The sequence below is a fragment of the Phascolarctos cinereus genome, unplaced genomic scaffold (assembly GCF_003287225.1).
Source record: "Phascolarctos cinereus isolate Bilbo 61053 unplaced genomic scaffold, phaCin_HiC Scaffold_366;HRSCAF=974, whole genome shotgun sequence".
In the NCBI taxonomy this organism is placed as follows: domain Eukaryota; kingdom Metazoa; phylum Chordata; class Mammalia; order Diprotodontia; family Phascolarctidae; genus Phascolarctos; species Phascolarctos cinereus.
The window spans coordinates 1-10,525 of NW_027555698.1; the positions used below are offsets into that span (position 1 = coordinate 1).

The 10,525-nt window shown below is 44.0% G+C and overlaps 1 pseudogene across 1 annotated transcript; it reads left to right on the plus strand.

Annotated features, from left to right (window-relative positions):
• The first annotated feature begins 6,943 nt into the window (after positions 1-6,943).
• On the plus strand, positions 6,944-7,593 carry LOC144456162 (immunoglobulin kappa variable 3-15 pseudogene; annotated as a pseudogene). Its single transcript, XR_013485073.1, has 2 exons — positions 6,944-7,052; positions 7,277-7,593. The product of XR_013485073.1 is annotated as an immunoglobulin kappa variable 3-15 pseudogene (transcript).
• Positions 7,594-10,525: the final 2,932 nt, after the last annotated feature.

Here is a 10,525-nt window from a genome sequence, read left to right on the forward strand (position 1 = left end):
GCCTGTCCTGTGGGCAGAAGCCTCCCTCCCTGAGCTGTTTTGCATGGCTCACTCCCAACCCCTGAAGCTACTCATGAGAGCAGCTATGAAAAGGCAGCTGGGGAGGAAGATGCTGGGCAGCTCAGAGTTCAGGCACATGGACATGGGGTCCCAGGCTCACCTCCTTTTTTCCTGTTGCTCTGGATCCAGGTGAGTGAGGAAGAGCAGAGACAGCCCTGCCTTTTGTCCTTCTGGGCAGAAGTCAAATGTGTGTGATTCTGAGGGTCAGAGAGAAAATGTGGCACTTCACTGGTGATCATGGGGGCAGGGCCCAGCACAGCAAGGTTTAACTCACAACACTGTCTGAGAGATTTCTCCTACTATAAATATGGACTTGCTTTTTCTCACTCTTTACTCTTGTGTTGAGATTGCAGATGCCCAAGGGGCCATTGAACTGACCAGTCTCCAGCCTCCCTGTCTGTGTCTCAGGAGAGAGTGACCATGTCCTGCAGGGCCAGTCAGGCATTGGCATCTACCTACACTGGTACCAACAGAAACCAGGCCAGGCTCCTAGGCTCTCATTAAACGTGCTTCCACCCTGCAAGATAGGGTCCCTCGAGGTTCAGTGGCAGTGCTCTGGACAGATTTCTCCCTCACAATCAGCAGTGTGGAGGCTGAGGATGCTGCAGTCTACTACTGTCAATGACTATAATTCTCCCACAGTGCTACAGCTCTGAACAAAAACCTGCCCAGGCAGCAGCTGAGGGAGGCATCACTGCCCCGGGACTTCTCGTTCTCCAACAGCTGCGTCAGGGGCAGCTTGTCTGGGCTCCCTCAGGGGGAGGTTTCTAAGCCTCAGAAGATACATAAGCTGTGATGAAATCTGACCTTGATTTCCCAGAAAAGAAGTGCCATAATCTCAATGATTCAATGACACCCCAAAGCTGGGTTTCTCTAACCATACATGACCAAGATTCCCTTTTCCAAATCCTCAGTAAGTATTCTTAAAGACATTGCTTGTAGACCTCCAGGGCAGCAGCACTAGCTACCTAGGTGATGCAGTCAGGAGGTGATAGATATGTAAGACACCTGGCCTTCAATCACTGGGTAAAAGGGCAGTAAGTACTCTATTTGTAAATCACTTAGCACAGTGCCTGGCACACAGTAGGGGCTTAGGAAAGGCTTGTTTTCTTCCTAGTCCTTACTCCTTACAAGTATTAAATCTGCCTCGCTTCACCTTCTCCCCATTGCAGGAGTTTCTGCCTCTGGTGCCAAGCAGAACAAGCCACGCACCTCGATCCTGTGATAAACCTTTGAAGGCTTGAAGGTCACCCTGCAATCCATCCTGGTGCCCCATGTTCTTGTGCACAACTAATTCATCTCACCACTAGAACCAGGATCCTATACTAACTTTGAAGGGATAAGACCAGCTTAACCTTCTATCTCGAATGCACATTGATGAGGTGGAGACAAGACGGAAGCAACTCCATTTATTTTTAGCAAAGCACTTCCTTATATAGTAAAATAACAGGCACTCTTTCTCAAGTTACAATGACATATAGCCCATGCTGTGCTCAAGGACAGTGCATGCACATCCTGTGCACTTATCTGACTCCAATCCCAGAATAGATTGCTAATGACCATACAATAACTAGCGGAGTTAAACATTGTTACAGCTCCACACAATGGAGAACCGAACCAGGAGACCTTTGCTCAAAGATAAGCACCAGAGGAGGGCCTTCACCCATCAGTGAGATCTCTTGAACAGCCTGTGGCCCTCTACATCCTTATAGATCCCTAACACCATGTATGTTCTGCAGGCCAAGCATCCCTGCTTCCTGCCACTGATCTTTTTCACTCCAACCCTCTACCATCTGGACCATTTCTCTGGCTGCCTTTCATAATTTCTTGGTTCCTCCTACCATGGGGCACCTGGAACTGGGGAAAAAAAACCCAAAACTATTCTAGAGATGACCTGCCCAAGGGAAGAATGTAACACACTGGGTTCAGCTAAAGCATGGCACCATAAGATGTTGCTGTCTTTCTTTAGGACAGGGTAAAATACACATTGGGATCTCTTCCCTCTAATTGTGTAGATGACTCAGCCATGTCCACTCAGCCCATTCAGGCAGTAAAGTGACTTTCCTAAAGTGCAGGTCTCATCTTATAACCATCCTCCTCATCCCCCAACTCAATAAACTCCAGGGGCCAGCCTTCTCTCATGCCTCTTAATCCCAGTGCCTTCCCTCTTTAATTTCTTCCAGTTTATCCAGTCTGTAGTGTGCTTTATATAGATTTATTTACATTTTGTCACCCTTGTTAGACTGTAAGTGCCTTGAGGGCAGAGCTTCTTTTGCCTCATTTTGAACATCCCGTGTTTAGCACAGGGCCTAGCACACATTGAGCACTTTCTACATGATAACTGATTGATGGATTGATTGATCAGATGAAATTAATCTCACGTGCAAGGCATTTCCTCACTTTTTCCTGGCATCACAATCATACCAGTGTAACATGTAGTCTAGCCAAGAACTTAGTGTTATAGAAACAGAAAGTGTCAATAAAGATCTGTTTTTTTAAAATATATGTATTCTCCCTTCCTCCTCCTCCTTCCTCTTTCCACACCCATCCCTCACTCCCCACCAACAGGACTCATTTCTTTGGTTTTTTACACTCTGGTTCTAACCTATTAATAAAGGGTTATTGCCCATTACTACCCCTTTATCAATTCTAAATTTTTTTTTATTTAAATTTTTTTTATTTTTTCCACATACTTTTGAGTTGAAAAATTTTCTCCCTTTTCCTCCCCCCCAAGACGCACAATCTGATATAGGATTTATTTACATACCCATTAAACATATTTTCACATTAGTGAAGTTGTAAGTAAAAATTAAAACCAATAGGAGGAGCCATCAGAAAGATGAAACAAAATTCAATAGAAGGTAAAAATAAGTATAGCATTCGACTTCCATAGTTCTTTCTTTGCATGTGGACAGCATTTTCCATAATGAGGCCTCTGGAGATGTCTTAGATCCTCATAATGCTGAGAAGGGTTCAGTTTAACAATCTTAGTCATTGCATAACATGGCTGTTATTGTGTACAAAGTCCTCTTGGTTCTGCTCACTTCACTCAGCATCAGACCATATAAGTCTTTCCAGGTGTTTCTGAAGTCAGCCTGTTCATCATTTCTTATAGCACAATAGTATTCCACTACATTCACATACCACAACTTGCTCAGCCATTCCCCAATTGATGGGCATCCTCTCAATTTCCAATCTTTGTCACCCAAAAAGAGCTGCTATGTATATTTTTGTACATGTGGGTCCTTTTCCCGTTTGTTTGATCTCTTTGGGATATAGCCCTAGAAGTGCTATTGCTGGATCAAAGGGTATGCACATTTTTGTAGCCCTTTGGGCATAGTTCCAAATTGTTCTCCAACATGGTTGGATCATTTCACAACTCCACCAAGAATGTATTAGCATTACAATTTTCCCCAGATCCTCTCCAACATTTATCATTTTCCTGTTTTGTCATGTTGGCCAATCTGATAGGTGTAATGTGGTACCTCAGAGTTGTTTTGATTTGCATTTCTCTAATCAATAATGATTGAGAGCATTTTTTCATATGACTATAGATGGCTTTAATTTCTTCATCTGAGAACTGTCTGTTCATATCCTTTGACCATTTATCAATTGGGGGAATGGCTTGTGTTCTTATAAATTTGTCTTAATTCTCTACATATTTTAGAAATGGGACCTTTATCAGAGAGACTGGTTGTAAAAATTCTTTCCCAATTTTCTACCTTCCTTCTAATCTTACTTGCATTGTCTTTGTTTGTGCAAAAACTTTTCAATTTAATGTAATCAAAATTATCCCTTTGGCTTTTCATAATGTTCTCTATCTCCTGTTTGGTCATGAATTCTTCTGTTCTCCATAGGTCTGATAGATAAACTATTCCTTGTTCTCCCAGTTTGCTTATGGTATCAGCCTTTATATCTAAGTCCTGGACCCATTTTGACTGTATATGGTATGAGATTTGGGTCTAGGCCTAGTTTCTGCCTTACCCTTTTCCAGTTTTCCCAGCAGTTTTTTTCAAAGAGTGGGTTCTTATCCCAGAAGCTGGGGTCTTTGTGTTGATCAAATAATATGTTACTATAGTCATTGACTACTGTGTCTTACATATTTAAGCTATTCCACTGATCCACCTCCCTATTTCTTAGCCAGTACCAAGCATTTTTGATGATTGCTGCTTTATAATAGAATTTAAGATCTGGAATTGCTAGGCCACCTTCCCCTGCATTTCTTTTCATTAGTTCCTTTGATATTCTGGACCTTTTCTTTTTCCAAATGAATTTTGTTATTATTTTTTCTAACTGTATAAAATAATTTTTTGGTAGTTTGATTGGTATGGCACCGAATACGTAAATTAGCTTAGGTAGGATTGTCATTTTTATTATATTGGCTCGGCCTACCCATAAGCAACTGATGTTTTTCCAGTTCTTTACATCTGATTCTATTTGTGCGGTATCAATGCTAAATTTTAGTCAAGCTGGTCTAGGTGCAATGTCCTATACATGGCATTCCATCTCTAGGGTGGGGTAGTGGAAAAGTGGGGAAGGGATTTGAAGGTAAAGGAACTGGATTTGAATAACACATCCACTTATTACACTTTGGGCAAATTTCTTCATCTTGTCAATTTCCTCATCTCTAAAACAAGGGTGGCTGAATTACAACTCCTCCTCCCCCTCTTCCTTCTTCTCTCCATCTGCCTTGATCCCTAAACACTCTCTGGACACAGTCAAATACTGTCTTCAACTGGTTTTTTCCCTAATCTGCTTCTCTCTCTCTCTCTCTCTCTCTCTCTCTCTCTCTCTCTCTCTCTCTCTCTCTCTCTCTCTCTCTCTCTCTCTCCCTGTGTCTGCGTGTGTCTGTGTGTGTTATGAAAGCTTGATCAGTGACGTGATACGGCTCATAGTTCTTCTTAACAAACTTCCGCAAATGAACTTATAATGCAAAAAGTTTTTTGCATTCACTTCCACCTTTGTCTGCTTGGCAAGTGAATGAAATATTTCTCGACTTTTTAGGTGCTTTTTACTCTCTTTCGGTTTTCTTCATATGACAATAGAGTTTCATAGGTCAAACTTTTATATGAAGTCATTGCAAATGATGACTTTGTTATTTTCTGCCCTCTGGGTTTTCAATGGCAATAACTCATTTCAATGTGTCAAGATGGAATTGTTTTCAATGGGTGTCTCACCTTTCATCTTTGCTCAGACAAATCAGCAGTCTGACCATGCAGGGGACTGATAATTCAATGAGTGTACCATCAGTAATGAATAATTTTCTGTCTATGAAAGTATGAACAATACCTTATTTTTGTGACTTTACTTGGTGCTTCCCAATATCCTGGTAGAGTAAGAGATCTGCTCCTGGAGCAAAAGAGACAAACTTCCACTGGAGGCTGAGGAGGAGAGGATTGTTGAAGGCCTGGACCACGATCTGTCTGGGAGCAAAGGTCTCTCATGCCCTGGGAGCTGAGGACAGCTACTGGACTCTGCAGTGGGACAGAGACAGGAAAGCAGGGTAGGGAGCAGCAGTAGGTGACAGTCACTGAGCAGCTACTGAGCCCAGTTGTTACCAGGCACCAGGGAGTCAGTGAGGGCAGGAGAGTGGAACAAAGGTAGAGAGAAGTTCGAGTGCCCGGAGGAGGCCTGGCCAGGTCTTTGGGGAGAGGCTGCTGCAAGATGGGTAACGTTACCTCTACATGAGAGAAGTTTCCCTTAACGTATATATGAAATTCTAGATTGTGAGTTCTGCGGCCTTAGTAGTGGCTTTTATTTATTTTGGGGGGAAGCGGTTGGAGTTAAGTGACTTATCCAGGGTCTCACAGCCAGACAGCTAGTACACGGCTGAGGACCGAGTTGAACCCAAGTCCTCCTGAATCCCAGGCAGGGGCTCTGTCTACTGCATCACCTAGCAACTCCACCTAGATGCTTTTTACAGCATCCTATTGCTACTCCACTTGCACGGGAATTCATATCCCAACATTCCAGATCATCTCTGCAGGGTCATTGAGGAAGAAAAACGATTTTCCCTAGTGTAGAGGGGCCCATCCAAAGCATAGATTCTTATAGTGCTTTTTTAATGAATGAATTAATTACTGAATTGAAAAATATTGATTAGGCAGTCATGATGGGCAAATACCTGTGTTAAGAGTTGGAGATGCAAGTGGAGCTGCCAGATGGCCCCTGCTCTCCAGGAGCTCACACGGCACTAAAGGGAGATGTCCCATATGGGAGACTTCAGCTGCAAGTAGGATGGAAAGGTCTCATGGTCCACAGGGTGCAGCAGCAAAGTGATGGCAATTCCTCTTAGTTGATGTAATTTCTTCCAATCAAATCATATACTGAACCATTTGCCATTTGAAAGGACTTTGGTACCAGGAGCTTTCTGCAGTAGCTGTGGTAATTCTGCAGAGGGGGGAAAAATCTAACAACATTTACATAAACACTAGGAAAGGACTACCTTTTGTTATACTGACTCTAATGCCTACAAATACATTCATAATAATCAGACACTCCTACCAATCACCGGGAACCAGTGAGTGGGGAGCAGAATAAGAATCATGGTTGATGGTGATGATGATGCTTCAGGCTAAAATGGAGGTTAACCCCACTGAAGTCACAGGACACATATGGGAATCACTTCTTGCTGGTCCCAGTCTGGTCTGAGCTTTCTTGGCACCTTTGAGATTTTAAGGGCTGATGGGGACAGGGTTGGATGTAACACCACTGGGATACGCCATTCCCAGGATCCCAGAAGGGCAATGCTGCACTCACACAGCTGAGGTTGCCTTGCTGTCCAAGAGGTGAGATCTCTGGGGCATGTCCTGTGGGCAGAAGCCTCTCCCCTGAGCTGTTTTGCATGGCTCACTCCCAGCCCCTGAAGCTACTCAGGAGAGCAGCTATAAAAAGGCAGCTGGGGAGGAAGATGATGGGCAGCTCAGAGCTCAGGCACATGGACATGGGGTCCCAGGCTCACCTCCTCTTTTTCCTGTTGCTCTGGATCCCAGGTGAGTGAGGAAGAGCAGAGACAGCCCTGCCTTTTGTCCCTCTGGGCAGAAGTCAGAATGTGTGTGATTCTGAGGGTCAGAGAGAAAATGTGGCTCTTCACTGGTGAACACGGGGGCAGAACCCAGCACAGGAAGGTTTAACTCACAACACTGCCAGAGAGTTCTCCTAATGTAAATATGGACTTGCATTTTTCTCACTCTTTACCTTGTGTTTGTGATTGCAGATGCCCGAGGGGCCATTGGGCTAATCCAGTCTCCAGCCTCCCTGTCTGTGTCTCCAGGAGAGAAAGCTACCATGTCCTGCACAGCCAGTCAGGGCATTAGCAATGACCTACACTGGTACCAACAGAAACCAGGCCAGGCTCCTAGGCTCCTCATTAGATATGCTTCCACCCTGCATGATGGGGTCCCCTCGAGGTTCAGTGGCAGTGGCTCTGGGACAGATTTCTCCCTCACAATCAGCAGTGTGGAGGCTGAGGATGCTGCAGTCTACTACTGTCAGTATGGTTATAATTATCTCCCCACAGTGATACAGCTCTGAACAAAAACCTGCCCAGGCAGCAGCTGAGGAAGTCATTACTTCCCAGGGCCTTCTCCTCCCCCTCAGCTGGGTCAGGGGCAGCTTGTCTGGGCTCCCTTAGGGGAGGTTTCTAGGCCTCAGAAGATACATAAGCTGTGATGAAATCTGACCTTGATTTCCCAGAAAGAATCACAGAGTGCCATAACCAAATGATCAATGACACCCCAAAGCTGGGTTTCTGTAATTATACATGACCAAGATTCCTTTTCCAAATCCTCAGTAAGTATTCTTATAGACATTGCTTGTAGACCTCCAAGGCAGCAGCACTAGCTACCTAGGTGATGCAGTCAGGAGGTGATAGATATGTAAGACACCTGGCCTTCAATCACTGGGTAAAGAGCAGTAACTGCTCTATTTGTAAATCACTTAGCACAGTGCCTGGCACACAGTAGGGGCTTAGCAAAGGCTTCTTTTCTTCCATAGGTTCCTGTCCTTACTTCAAGTATTAAATCTACCTCTCTTGAGCTTCTCCCCATTGCAGGAGTTTCTGTCTCTGGTGACAAGCAGAACAAGCCATGCACCTCGATCCTGTGATCAACCTTTGAAGGCTTGAAGGTCACCCTGCAATACATCCTGATGCCCCATGCATGTTCTGCAGGCCAAGCATCCCTGCTTCCTGCCACTGATCTTTTTCACTCCAACCCTCTACCATCTGGACCATTTCTCTGGCTGCCTTCCATAATTTCTTGGTTCCTCCTACCACGGGGCACCTGGAACTGGGGAAAAAAAACCCAAAACTATTCTAGAGATGACCTGCCCAAGGGAAGAATGTAACACACTGGTTCAACTAAAGCATGGCACCATAATGTTGCTGTCTTTCTTTAGGACAGGGTAAAATACACATTGGGATCTCTTCCCTCTAATTGTGTAGATGACTCAGCCATGTCCACTCAGCCCATTCAGGCAGTAAAGTGACTTTTCCTAAAGTGCAGGTCTCATCTTATAACCATCCTCCTCATCCCTCAACTCAATAAACTCCAGTGGCCAGCCTTCTCTAATGCCTCTTAATCCCAGTGCCTTCCCTCGTTAATTACTTCCAGTTTATCCAGTCTGTAGTGTGCTTTATATAGATTTATTTACATTTTGTCACCCTTGTTAGACTGTAAGCTCCTTGAGGGCAGAGCTTCTTTTGCCTCATTTTGAACATCCCGTGTTTAGGACAGGGCCTAGCACACATTGAGCACTTTCTATATGATAACTGATTTATGGATTGATTGGTCAGATGCTAATCTTGTCCTCTCATAGACGTTCATCCCATGAAATTAATCTCACGTGCAAGGCCTTTCCTCACTTTTTCCCGGCATCACAATCACACCACTGTAACATGTAGTCTAGCCAAGAACTTAAGTGTTATAGAAACAGAAAGTGTCAATAAAGATCTGTTTTTTAAAATATATGTATTCTCCCTTCCCTCCTCCTCCTTCCTTTTTCCATACCCATCCCTCACTCCCCACCAAGAGGACTCATTTCTCTGGTTTTTAAAACCTGGTTCTAACCTATTAATCAAGGATTATTGCCCGTTACTACCCTTTTATCAATTCTAAATTTTAGTCAAGCTGGTCTAGGTGCAATGTCCCGTAAATGGCGTTCCATCTCTAGGGTGGGGCAGTGGAAAAGGGGGGAGGGGATTTGAAGGTAAGGGAACTAGATTTGAATGAGTAACCCATCCACTTATTAGACTTTGGGTGAATTTCTTCATCTTGTCAATTTCCTCATCTCTAAAACAAGGGCAGCTGAATTACACCTCCTCCTCCTCCTCTTCCTTCTTCTCTCCATCTGCCTTGATTCCTAAATAGCCTCTGAACACAGTGAAATATTGTCTTCAGTTGGTTTTTTCCTTAATCTGCTTCTCTCTCTCTCTCTCTCTCTCTCTCTCTTCTCTCTCTCTCTCTCTCTCCCTCTGTGTGTGTGTGTGTGTGTGTGTGTGTGTTATGAAAGCTTGATCAATGAGGTGATACGGCTCATAGTTCTTCACAAAATTCCGCAAATGAACTTATAATCAAAACAGGTTTTTCCATTCACTTCCACCTTTGTCTGCTTGGTAAGTAAATGAAATTGTTTGGTGACTTTTTAGGTGCTTTTTGGTCTCTTTTGGTTTTCTTTATATGACAATAGAGTTTCATAGGTCAAACTTGTATATGAAGTCATTGTAAATGATGCCTTTGTTATTTTCTGCCATCTGAGTTTTCAGTGGCAATAACTCATTTAAATGTGTCAAGATGGAATTGTTTGAAATGCCTGTCTCACCTTCCATCTTTGCTCAGAAAAATCAGTAGTCTGACCATGCAGTCGACTGATACAGGAATACGTCTTACATCAGTAATGAATAATGTTCTTCCTATGAAAGTATGAAAAATATCTTATTTTTATGACTTTACTTGGTGTTTCCCCATATCCTGGTAGAGTAAGAGATCTGCTCCTAGAGCAAAGGAGACAAACGTCCACTGGAGGCTGAGGAAGAGAGGACTGTTGAAGGCCCAGACCAGGGTCTCTCTGGGAGCAAAGGCCTCTCCTGTCTTGGTAGCTGAGGACAGCTACTGGACAGTGCAGGGGGACAGAGACAGGAAACCAGGGTGGGCAGGAGCAGTGGGTGACAGTTACTCAGCAGCTACTGAGCCCAGGCATTACCAGGCACCAGGGAGCCCCTGAGGGCTGGGGAGAGGAGCCAAAATAGAGAAAAGATTGAATACCCCGGGTAATTCTGGCCAGGTCTCTGGGGCGTTTATATGAGAGAAGTTTCCTTTAATTTGTATATCAAATTCTAAATTGTGAATTGCATCTCTTAGCAGTGGCTTTTATTTATTTATTTTGGAGAAAGCAGTCAGAATTAAGAGATTTGCCCAGGGTCTCAAAGCCAGACAGCTAGTAAATGGCTGAGGCTGAATTTGAACTC